The 12,819-nt window shown below is 48.3% G+C and overlaps 1 protein-coding gene across 8 annotated transcripts in view; it reads right to left on the bottom strand.

The window, feature by feature from the left end:
* Positions 1–12,819, bottom strand: part of ccdc85cb (coiled-coil domain containing 85C, b) — a 31,660-nt gene that overhangs the window by 16,681 nt on the left and 2,160 nt on the right. The window lies entirely within an intron of this gene.

The raw sequence follows: 12,819 nt of genomic DNA, 5'->3' as shown, positions 1-12,819 counted from the left end.
CCGGTGGAAACCTCTCATGTCTAGTTATTGAACAGCTGTATGTTCAGACGTGGTCTTGTTGCTATCGCACATCCTGTTGATCTCAGTGACGCCTTGGTCCTCCTCCACCGTCACCTTCCTCTGCCTGCAGCTGTGTGCGGCTGGCTGGAAATGCGTCTGCGTAAGTGTCATGTCCATGTGCGTAGTTGATTACGTGCATTATGAATGTGCTTATTTTCAGTTTATTTGTTCAAACCTGACTGGGGTTTCTTCTCGGTAATAAACGTAATCAAACAGCAGTGCGGCAGCTTATTCTGCCGGTGGATCACGCTAATTGCAGGGCTAGCGTGCCCCGTGCCCCTAATCTTTTGATTAGGTTAGAAGAATGGCAGCCCTTTGGGCTTAATCCTATGAAATCAAAGCTGTGAGCTTGGTCCACACCCTTAATCAGCCTCCATGTGTGCATATGTTGGCCTTTTAGCGTGAGACCAAAACAGAAGAAAATGAAGATGAACGGACCATCATTTGCCAGCGTCGTGTTGGACAATAACTCCTGAACCCACTCAAGCGTGTACATGTACTGTACCCCGCCTTATGTCTCCCATAACGGGGTCAACGCGTGAGCATTATCAGCTTGATGAGTATTATGTGAGTCAGAACTCCTGAACGCCTTATTGTTTGGCGTTTAACTATGTAGCTGGACAAATACTTGGCGGTGGAGGATTAGGTGCCCTTCTACAAACTGACATTAAAACATATTCACAAAACCGTTTCAAACATGTCAACAACAACGACAAAAAAAAAACTGCAGCGCAACTTAACCCAGATATCCTCGGATGCGGCTGCAGCCTCGTCTGCACGCCGTCCCCGTGACAACCTGCACATAGAGGCTTTGCAGAAGAGGCTTATGAGACGGTAGGCTTTACCTCACACAACCCACAACCCACTGCAGCGTGTAAACAAACACCAGAGGGCATTGTGGGTAGAGAGCGTCCTCCCGGAGCCGTGGCTCTCTTGAATTTCATTCCTCTCCCCGTTGCCACGGTTTCACCACCACAGACCCCATGGCAGCCCCCATTTGCATAAATCTGCATAGCTCCCCATTCCTTTAAGAGTCCGTCCGACTGACTGCTGAGCTGGCAAAGCTCGTGCTTATGTAAGCAGCGTCTAGCAGCCACAGCTAGCAGGCAGACGGTAAACACAGAGGACTTTTCCTTCAGCGAGTGCCATTCTCAAACCCCTTTATTATCGGACTCTGAAAATCCCATTTGCCACGTGGGCTCTGATGCAATCAGACCAGAGTTGCCTCAAATCCAGTGGAAATGTCCTTTTATTTCCAGTAAGATCATCAGTTCATACAAATGTAACCACTTCCACTTTCTTATTAATGAAAATCATTTCTGCACCGTTTTAATTGACTTGCTCTCCAAACAGAGAAAGAACAACACTAGTGAGAGGAGCCGTTGATTAACCAAGGCCCATGGAACTACTGGAGATGTTTCACACAGCTTGAAAACAAAGCCTCAAAACCAAATGACTCAGTTAAACAAGGAGCCTTTCACTAGTATCTTCTGGAGCTTTACCAACTATTAACCAAGCACTAATAGATAAAAGGGAACTCTGAAGGGCCATTAGCGCAGTAATTGTAAGCTTACGTAAGAACCATCCGGATCGACAATTATCTCATACCGGCCGTGACTAAAATTGGACTGATGCTGAACCGGAGCCTTTGAGTCGATGCGGCGATGGCGTTGCGAGACGTGAGAGGCTAAACGAGAGCGACGGCGCTTGTGCTCTGCAGGAACAAAAAAAAAAAAAAAAAAAAAAGAGGCCATTAGAAAGGAAACGGGAGAACGAGAGGGAGGCAAACACACGCAGAGGAGAGATCCAAGAGATGCTGCGCAGACACGACAGAATCGGGCATAATAAGCAAGGGAATTGCATTAGGTCCCATTATGAATGGTTAGCGCTGGCTCCATCAAGGTCTCCGCCACCGAGGAATAACAAGGCTGGTCAGGGCTCATCATCCACGTCACTCTGAATGTCTGTCTGAGGGATTCCGACCTAGTGGCGTGAAGCGACCAATGTGTCTGGCTTTGAGACGTCCTCATCCTCACAGGACGCTCGGAGACGAACCCAAGCACACACACACCAACACAAACAGGCTATTTTTAACCCAAGCGGCAGAAAAATAAGTGTCGGCGCGCGCACTCAGTAGCAGTCTGCCTGGCAGCTTTAGAGCACGTGCGCGGCCATGGCTGCACGAGCGTGAAAGATGGAGTCAAAGGTGCGAGGCGTCGCGGAGAGGAAGAGTCAAGTGAGCGTAAACGCCAGCGACGCCGGTCGGAGGGGAACTTTACGAGCCCTGACAGGCAAACATTAAGCCGCGCTCGTGTTTATTTCTGTCGCCAGGCCGCGAGACGGGGCCGCGAGGGGAAAATGTTTTCCCGGCGCATCTACAGTTTCACCGGAGCGAGCTGCCGCGCGTTCCCAAGGTGTCTGGACTTGTCTAATTGTTTTGGCTTCAAACTGACCCCGGCGGCCTCTTTGAGCCCGACCAACGTGAGGGCGAGAGCCGAGCGCCAGTCGAGCCCCGACTCCACGCTGCAGGCAGGTATACGGAAGGGTTTGATTGGACTCAAGGCCAGTCGCTTTACATTAGAACAGTCAAAAGCACTGAACCGGGAGCAGTTGAGCTGCTCAGCGGCACCGTGTTGTGACAAGAAGACTGAGGGCGTCATTCTGTTCCTTCATCACGCACCGGTTCCACCAGCCTCCACGTCTACAAATGAGGAACATCTCTTGGAGCTATTTTTCACAATTGTGCATTCCAGTGTCATTGGTTGAAGCCGTTCTGTCAAGGCTTGGAACACGACCCAACTTCAACTCAGAGCTGATCTTTGATCAGAGACAACAACAACCCAGAAACCAACTGGGTAAAATAGAGTGAGATGAGACGAAGATTTTGCTCATTTGCTAAATGTTTTATGAAAAGTTGCTCAAAGTACTTTGAAAAAACACAACATACATTTAAATACACAACTTAAAGTTCAATGTTACAACGAGTCCATGTGAACCTCCGTTCATAATAAAAACAAAAGCCTATCATTATATCATTGTGCAAGGTTTAAGTTTTACAGCTTTCCAACTGATTGTATGATGTAGTGCATTATGGCATCATATAGACTGGGCTCAGCGTACAGGGAGGCTCCTCTGCTCTACTACATCATATTTGCACCCAATCCCATCACTGCCATAGCAGCACAGATGCCCCCCCCATCAATTTAATAGGCCTAAACCCTGCCTCTAAATTTGTAGCCATTAGGCTTATTAGTGCAGAGTGTGAAGGGGGGCAAACACACACACACACACACACACACACACACACACACACACACACACACACACACACACACACACACACACACACACACACTGAGGGGAGAATCACAGCAACAAATTCCATTAGCGAGTGAGACTAGAGGTTTATAGCCAGATGGTTAACCTGCCCTGAATCATCTGATGACCACAGTACAGCAGGACTACATATTACACCCCTCCCCACACACACCTCATAAAGCCTAATGGACACTCATCAAGCGGTGATTTTATTAAAGACCTCCCTGACACCCCATCATCTGCTCGTCATGTCACGTTTCCTCGCTTAACAATGCGCAGCCATCATTTACACAGCGGGACGGTTACAGAGACCGTTAGAGACAACGCACCCTCCGATGGCGCAGGATTCATATGGCGCCCTCATCAATCTCACCCATGTGGTTCCCGGGAATGTGTGGGTGCCATAAATTAAATGCAAAACACCAAAATGTGTTCCCGAACCATAAAACAAAACTGTTTTGGACTGGAAAATTGTGGCTGTGTCTGAGGCTGATGTACTGGACCCCAAAAGCACAAAACTGCACCAGTCAGCAGAATAAAACAGCCAGGATAATGAGTAATTAGGTTAAAAGACAGGCAAAGGAAATTTGACAAATCCTTCTAAATTGGCCAGACAATCCAAAGTAAATGGATAACAGGTTTGTTTACCTGTTTACTTGAGTATTTAATCCATCTACAACCAAACGGTTGCAACTAGACAGAGGTCAAATAGTTTGGCTCTTAAAGAATGAGTGAGTGATGAGTGACCACCATCACCTCAGGCTTCATTGTAACCACAGGAATCTAACAAAGCGGCACCAGGGATGAGTCAACACAAAAAGCAGGGCTGACTCCGTCTTGGACTGTCGGGTCAGACAGTCTTATCCTTTACTGTCTGCGCCGGCCCAGCTGTCTCTGGGAGCCGCTGCGTCAGCTCAAATTAGCAGCGATCACCGACCGGGACCAGTCCGGACCAGGTGGTCTCCAACAAGACCACCGACAGGAGCGGTGCTCGTAATCCTAACCGATCGCTGCGGATGAAACCAAACGAGTATCTCTAGCTTGATAAAAGTGATTTTGAAAAAAGAAGGGCAACTGTAGGGGTTTGGGCGAAAACTAAATCAGCGCTAACAAGCCTTTAGCCTTTTTTTAATGGAGGGTTATCAAACCTCTAATCATCTTACTGTAAAAGCTGCAGATTAGCAAACAGGAACATATGCCGGGTCTTTGTGCTCGACATCGTCCTCTTGCTTCCCGTCTGTGTGATGGACTGGCGTCCCGTCCAGGGTGGACAGCTTTTCACCCAATAAGCACTGGGACTCATTCCAGTTCCCCCCCAGCAAGCATCGGATGAAAGCCGACACAGAAACACTGGGTGTTTTATTGATTTTCTGAGTGGTGTCTGCGGAAAAAGGCAACTCGGGCTCTTTACATTAAAGACGGCAGCAAGTCAGTATGTTTATCTGAATCAGTCCTATTTTATTATATGTCTGCTCTTCAGCTCTGGAAATGAAGCCGATACTTCACTTGCATTGTCTGTCTCTATGTGTGATCCTGACAATAAGTCACGGTTACAGATGCGGACGCCTCCTTTACATAAGAAGCCCCTTGTTTTTACTGTGACGTAATGATAATAGGCTCGTTTCGCCTCGCCATGCGTCCAAGTTCCTGTCAGCGCAGCCGTCGTGTTGACGCTTCCCAGAAATGTAAAGAGCGAGTCGAGGTCCCACCCGATAGCTATTAACATCTGCAGCCTCGCAGTAAACAGTCGCGTTCAATATATCAGATTGAAAGACGTGGCTGTGCATAATTCAGCTGCAGACCACCGCTGAGATGCTGGATGATAGCAGAGCACTTAAGCACCTGGAAAATCTCCAAACGTAGGATCAGTTATGAAATACAGCGACGGTAATGTGTAAGTCAATAAAAGCATGGGCACAACAATGATTTACACAGAGTTGGGTTTGGTGGATTAAGCTTCTTACTGGAATGGGAAGAGGGGAGTGTGGGGCGTACAGCATGTGCCTATGTACGTGCACACTCACCGGAGTCGCTCCCCCCCCACACACACACACACACAGCATCCACTCCTTAAATTCCTTGAATAGTCCGAGCTCCCTCGGTTTAACTGTTTGACTTTGGGAATTTAAAAACATCCGTGTTTCATTAGAGCAGCCAAAAGGTTTGAAAGTAAAAAAAAAAAAAAAAGAATGTGAAGCAAAGTGACAGCAGCTGTGTGAGTGGATTTCTCCGTTATGAAATTATCCTTAATAACCCTATGAGAAGTCTTTTCAGGGCTCGGTGCAGGTGCCGTTCCATTCCTCCATCTTTATGTCCGCGTCTTAACGTTTGGTATCAGCTGCTGGGCTTTTTATTTTTACCAGCTACAACATCATCTCTTTACATTTTCATGTTTTTCTTTAACACAAAGTTTTCTCTCTTCTGGCCTCATCTCTGCTTGCTTCACCTTTCTTTCCTCCTTTGATGTCGTTCTCCTCCCCTCTCCTCCTCCAACCCCTCCGTAACCCCTGGTCATCATCTTCTTCTTCATCTTTATTTTTTTTATACCCCACCTCTCATTCCTTGCGCATTTTTCCAAACTCTCCTCATTTCCCCTTTCTCCTCAGCTTTCATCAGCCACTGATGTGGGCTCCCCTTAAAAAGCGCCCGTCAGCGTTTCCACCCGTTTCGTAACCGGGTCGCCGCCAATGTGGTAAACACAGCATTGACACTAGGGGAGGGGATTGAATATCTGCTTTCATTTCACTTGGCAGCCTTTTATGATATTATTATCTCAGCCAGCATTTTTCAAATGATCAATTATTAACTTTGTGTTAACTTTCATCTTGTTCCATGCTGTATAAACACTGCACCATGTGTAGCCTGGGTCTGGAGGTATCACATGACACACCACTACTCTTCATCTTTCTTTAATGCCCGGTCCCTACTGTTCGAAACAGTTGGAGTCTGTTAAAAAGTAGTTGGAGAGATGTACAGACACAGAGAAGGGGAGAAATCTGCAGTAAAGCATACCCCATAATACTGGGGGTATGGTATCCTAGCAACAAGAAAAAAGGGAGATGCTGCAGTGTCCTCTTTTGCTCCTAGATCTTCAACCTTGCATCTTCCTTTCAGCCCTCTAGGAGTCACTTTCATCCCTCACCTCATCCGTTATCCTTCCGCTCCCCGCCAGTGAACCCAGCTGCTCCCTAATAAAAGGCACAGTCATCAAGTTCAGATACTTTTTCACACTTGTCATCTAAAAAAGGTCCAAGAGAGCATCTCAACTTCACACAATGCATATCACACACAGGGCCAAGAGCGGTGACTATAAAACACAGGTTCTCTCGCCCTTAAAACCCTCCAACCTTCATTACAGGGAGTCGTGGCTGAGCTTTAACTTTAACGGTTTAATCCCGTTGCATCTTTTGCCGACTGAGGGAAGAGCAAGCAAAACAGACATAAGACGCATTGAAAGGTCCAGATGAAGTCCCCTGTGGCCGGTTAACGTGGAATCACAGGAATGGCTTCTGATGCAGCGTGTGCGTATGAGGAAGCAGATGTGCACACACATGAAATCTGACCATATAACATCATATGTCAGCCATAATATAGTCGACGAAGGATAGGGACCATAGATCATGACATCGAGTGTTGTGGGAGAAGCAAAGTCTTGTTAACAAACCGTCGGCGTCTGGCTTGAAATGTGCTGAGGCTGAACTAAGGAGGCCACAGCGCTGGAGAGGAGAAACGGGTCAGCTATAATTGGCTGTCAGGAGCGTCCCTTCCCATGACGACCGTCTGACAATGAGCAACTGGCTCGGTCCGCCTCATCCGACACCTGAACTGCTCTAAATGATGACAGCGCTCGTCGTGACCCAAAGCGAGGGCCCCGTCTCATCCCTGGGGGATCCGAGGGCATCGCTCTTCTCATGGCAGCAAGAAGAAGAAGCAGGACGATCCCGGGAGTTTTAGATAAATACTCGCATACGCCCACACGTCACATCACATGCACGTTCTTCCACCTATTGATTCAGTTGGACACTCTCATTTCAGTGATGTGAGGCGTTTTCACATGATTATCAGCTTCCACCTAAGCGTCTTACGGCCGTCGCGGTGGGATCGAACCCTCCACACTTGGACGGGTTCAAATATGATCAGCTTTTATAATCCGAGGCCAAGCCCAGTTAAGTAGGTGGGATCCTAATACGGTTTTGATTTCATTTCAACAACTGGAATATTGTCAGATAAACAGCAAACTGGGACATAAATTAAATATTTAATGTGTGGGGAATATTAATAATTAATTAATAATAGCAGGGGCACTCCTAAATTGACCTCTCACCTCAGAGACAGAGAGGACAGCTTTTCCCATCTGTTTAGCACCATTGGCATGACAATATTCCACAGCGATTAATGGAAACCGGGGTGCTAATGTGGGACATTTACTGGAAAAGGAAAAAGGAAAAATACTCAATTCTTTACAGGTTTAGCAAAAAAAAACAAACCAACCAGTTCTTCTCTTTCAGGGATCCAAGTCACTGGATGGAGTTCTATCTCAAGGCCCCATCGGAACCAGAACAGAGACATGTTTACCCAAGTTGGACGGTCCAGTCTTAGCGCTTAGAACAGGCCTGCGAGAGGAAATTGGCCTCTAGAACAGCAAGCAGTGTTACCTGAAACCATTCCAAAAAAAACTTCCAGAGCATGAAGCAATAGTGGTGAGACTGTAAAATTCATTCCAGATGCTTTAGCCGACCGTCAAAACTAAGCATTATCTCATCCATCACAATGGCCGGACGCCAGGTTCGTGGTTTTTTTTTTTTGCAGGTGCTTCTATTACATGGGACCGACCCAAAGCCCGTCCACGCCCACAGCTGGAGCAACTCAGAGAAAGCAATTTGTAACTGTTAAAGTACAGGTTGCAGCAAGGTGACAGCGCCGCGTGAACGCGAGGGAGGTGAAGACATCTGCTGACTCCAGGCTCTGGTGTCACGGCAACCGAAGGCAAAGAGCTGACAGGCAGAAAACCCAGACCAACGCCTGCTTCGTCCCGGCCCCCGAGAGGAGCCGATGAAGAGGCGCTCCGTCGAGGAGCTGCTGACTTCTGGCAGCGCTGGGACTCTCCAAGGTCACAGGGTGCAGACACACCGAATTAAACTGCTGATTGTGAGTTTACGGGGCCACCTGCATCCAGCTCCTCCCTCGTCTCTTGTTTGCATCTTAATCGGTTGTCTGGGAGTTGATAGAGGACATTTGATATGGATCAATATCGGTGGATCGATGACAATCAACCTCAGCCGGTTAAGGTCAGAGCACAAGCAAAGAACAACAACTATCTATTAATTCTAGTGCTAATTAATTTATATAATCAATATTTTTATATTACTTCATTAGATGCCGATGCTTCATGGGAAAATGTGGAGCTACATCACTCAACTCTGCTGCTCTGTGCGCGTTTTGGTGTCTTTAATGTCATTGTTTGAGTCCAATGGCCTGAAACTTGCCTCACCCTCGCGCCTCTCATTAGCATTTTTCATTCAGTCACAGCAAGCAACTGATTGGTGCACATGCCATTTGATGATCAGCTGACTGCCATCATCCGAAAACCAAAACCTGCGTGCTCCCGTTTTCTCCTGATCCATATAGCGCCATGCAGCGCCAACCGCACCCGGTTTGTCATTTAGGTGCACACACACACACACAGATGACCTCACTCTGACTAGCATCATTCTGCACGGGTCACCCAGCACGGAGGTCGACAATGCCCAGAACTCTCCCCACCCCCACCCCCCTCCCCATCCTTTGCTTCCCTCCGCTCCAGTGACTGCGAGACTAAGCGTGGGTGCCGTCCACTCGCGCCACTGATCATTGGCGTTGCCTAGGCGACTGAGCAACCCAGCCCCTCCAGCGGGCCACTACCCAAAAAGGACAATCCTTCGGTGCGGACGGAGGCAGTGTAAGTGGGGTGAGAGACGGGAGATAGAATCGCTGAAATACATTGAAAAGTTGTACGTTCGCTACTTAGATGAGCATATTTTGGTGAGTTCGGTGTAGATGAGAGAAGAGAGGTCAAAGTTCAAAAGGAGACCTTGAGATACAGCTTTTAATCATCCATTCCCACTCCTAGTTCCTTTCGAGCTATCCAGGAATGTGGGACGTCCTGATGCCTGGCTGACCCCCTCCCCTCACCACCCCACCCCCATGCCCCTCTCTCTTTCGCCGTCCTGGTAGTACTGTATCTATCTACCCAGGTTTGTTCCCTTATCTGTGCTATCAACTGACCAGACTTCACAAGCCAGTGGTTCCTGCCCAGCTGCAAGGAAACTCCACACAATACCTTGTGTAACCTGGGCGGATGGCCACAACACAGGAAGGTTTTCACGTCTGATCTGATGTTACATGAGACTTGGATGCAAACAATGAAGCAAATTACATGTCAGCATTTCCTCTGAAGGGCTACAATTTCCACTACACGTTTTAACATGACCGAATGCGAGCCTTTCCACCATCATAAAAATCCTGAGAGTGTAAATGACGTGCTGCCCGAAAGCACAAACATGACCAGCGGTGAGTTCATAAGAAGTCAAGACAGCATGTCGGGAACACAGACACAAGAACTGGAGAGTGGACAAACAGGACGTGACACAGAAACATCCTATTCCTGCTCGGGCTACTTTTTTTTAGCTCCGCACGCATTCCACACCATGACCTGAAATCACAGCAGAGGGGAAAACACCATTGTGTCATGGGTCCTCCGGTTTCCTTTGAAACTAGAAAGACACAGAAACACCGAGGGTGACTCTGCTACACAAAAGGCAGTGAAACCCTGACTTGTCCTTTGAAGACAAAGTAGTTATGAAGTGTAACAAGTCTGTTAATTCAAGACGGCATGCACTGGGAGACGACTGGGGGACGACTGGGAGGGCTGGTTCTACCGTTTCATTGTATGCTTTTAGGTCATGTCACTCCCCAAGGGTAGATGAAAATGGAAACTGGAGAGAGCGAGAGAGACTCTGAAAGCTACTACATCATTAAAAAGGAACTGTTCACACCCACTGTGGCATCCTGTACTTTAAAACACTCATCCAAAGTTTTGTTTCTCCAAGAGAACAAACGTAGGAGGCTGCAGGACACGTTCCTTCTTCCACGTGTAACAACACATAAATCAAACACCCATCCGAGCACCGGGTTGAAGCTCCTGCACGGTCTAATCTCTGGTGACTCACTAACCTATCGGACTGGTTTCTGCGAGCCACAGGCAGCCGACTGGGCTGAACGACGCCGAAGCCACCAGATCTGGAAGGTATTAAGACCTGGTCGAACCAGAAACGGGGACAGAGAAACGCATGAATGTCTGGGCTAAATATTTGACTGTGGATGCGTCGTGGGGAGTTTTAGCTGAAGCTGGTGAACAAACAGATGAGCCAGTTGGGACATGCTGCCGCTAGACAGTCACAAAAGCTCCGTGGGCTGAGCTGATACTTTATAAAAATGACTCGCTGCAGAGGGAAGAGGCTGCGGAGTTTAGGTATGAACCATTAACTCGCCTCTGGGTCCCTGTTGCTTCAAAAGGTCAGCGCTATTCAAGACAGCTCGCCGCTGGTCAGAAGCACTCATTTGCAAGTTAAAGCTCACCAAAGTTCAACGAACACACAGTTTAAATGTTGGCGTGGGCGTCATTTTATAGCGGGAGGGAACGGCCACTGTAAACATTACAGCGACGGCGGTCCAGGCCTCATGGACGGACATAGAAAAGCAAACACCGGCACACGGATTAGGTCACCGTTGCTCCATAAATGTATGTGTAGAGGCCCAGTTGGGGGCTTGCCTCAGTGAACATGTGTTAGACCATGTGCAAGTCATAAAAAGTAATTCCTTACACTGGTGATATCGACTTTCCACGATACCTAAAGATCTGTAATATGGTGATTTTACCCAATGACGTTCGGGCCGGGGTTCTCGTTCCACACCAGAGTCACCAGAGAAGCCTTGGCCTCCGGTTTATTTAGAAGCATTTTTAGTGGCTATATTGCAGCCACTGCTCCTTCAAAGCCATGTGGCAGATAAAAAACAGGGGAATGTGTGAGGGACTGTTAAAGGTCAACAAGCGTTAGTGCAGAGAGGCTTCTATATCGGCCCATCTGGACAATGTCAGGGCACCATCAACTCTGTCTTGATCTCATGAGGCTCTATGGGTTCTGTGACGGCATCGTATTTCACTTGGGTTCCACGCAGATGTTGAGAAGTTTAAACAGTAAGGCTCTGCCTCTTTATTTCTTCTTTGTTGTCTCGGGCATTACAGCCCACAAGCAAGCATCCATGCACACAAAGCCTGGACCCACAGAAGAAGCAGAGGTTTGGGGGGTGGGGGGGTCTGTAAGCCTTGTCAACGACACAAGAAATTCAATTAAGCGGACAGCAGGATGCCTCCAAACCCAACCTCTCCTTTCAGCTCAGTCCTCCCTCCAAGAGTCCCCCACTCCCCCCCCAAAGCTTCCCAGCCAACCCTTCACCACCATCCAGCCACTCCCCCAGCACCACCGAGGGCCCTTTGCTGGGATCCCTTTCACAGGCTTCTCTCACGGTGCCTCTAAGTCCAACGACTTCAACGTAAAAGATGAAACATTGCTAAACGCCGCTAATAAAGTATGAAGGACGCGGAACGCGCCCAAGCAACTGGTGGGTTTCACCCCCGTGACCTCGGACCCGTCTCCGTCCCGTCTGTTTGCGTCTGGCCCGCCGACAGATGCTGCTCATTTAGCGTCGCCGTGGCGATCCTCGAGCCGGTCTCCTAAATGCCCCGGGGAGGCCGTGGCATTCGGACAGCGCTAAATGAAGCCCCCCTGTGCAGAACTCACGCCGCGGCCACGTCTGACCTCGCCGCTCGGGTTTCGAGCAGCCAGTCCAGTAAATCCGGGCTGGAGAGGAAAACCACTTACTTGAGGAGTGTTTATAGTAGTTATTAAACACTAAAACGGGGTAATTTAATGATTGACATCTGCGTTAACACCAGTAGCAGACGAGCTCCCCATCCCTACAGAAATATTTGTGGCGCTCAGCTTTGTTTAGCACAAGATAGCATCAACCTCATTACCGATGCGCTGGTTTAACAATGAAATAATAATCGTGCTCTGGAGCGCGGCGCGCCGTTCCCACGCCGGCGTGTCATTGTGTGTGTGTGTGTGTACATCATTGTCAGGGATGAACACACCGAGCCAGAGCCTGAGGGGCACGCAATGTCGCACACATCCAACAAAGCAGCGGGTTACGGAGGTGCAGGCCACAGTGGACACAATATTGATGTTATGTAATGACAGATAAGTGTGTTTAAGTTTACGCCACTCATCCTTTCGCATCTCCTGCATTTCTAAAATTCCAATGTGGCCTATCTGATCTGATTTGGATCTGTTCATTCTAGCTCCTGCACGCCACTTCTGACCTAAAGCAATAATAATACCT

This window comes from Betta splendens, chromosome 24 (genome assembly GCF_900634795.4).
Source record: "Betta splendens chromosome 24, fBetSpl5.4, whole genome shotgun sequence".
NCBI classification, from domain to species: Eukaryota; Metazoa; Chordata; class Actinopteri; order Anabantiformes; family Osphronemidae; genus Betta; species Betta splendens.
The sequence above is the reverse complement of the archived record's forward strand: the minus strand, read 5'-3'. Positions and strand labels throughout refer to the sequence as shown.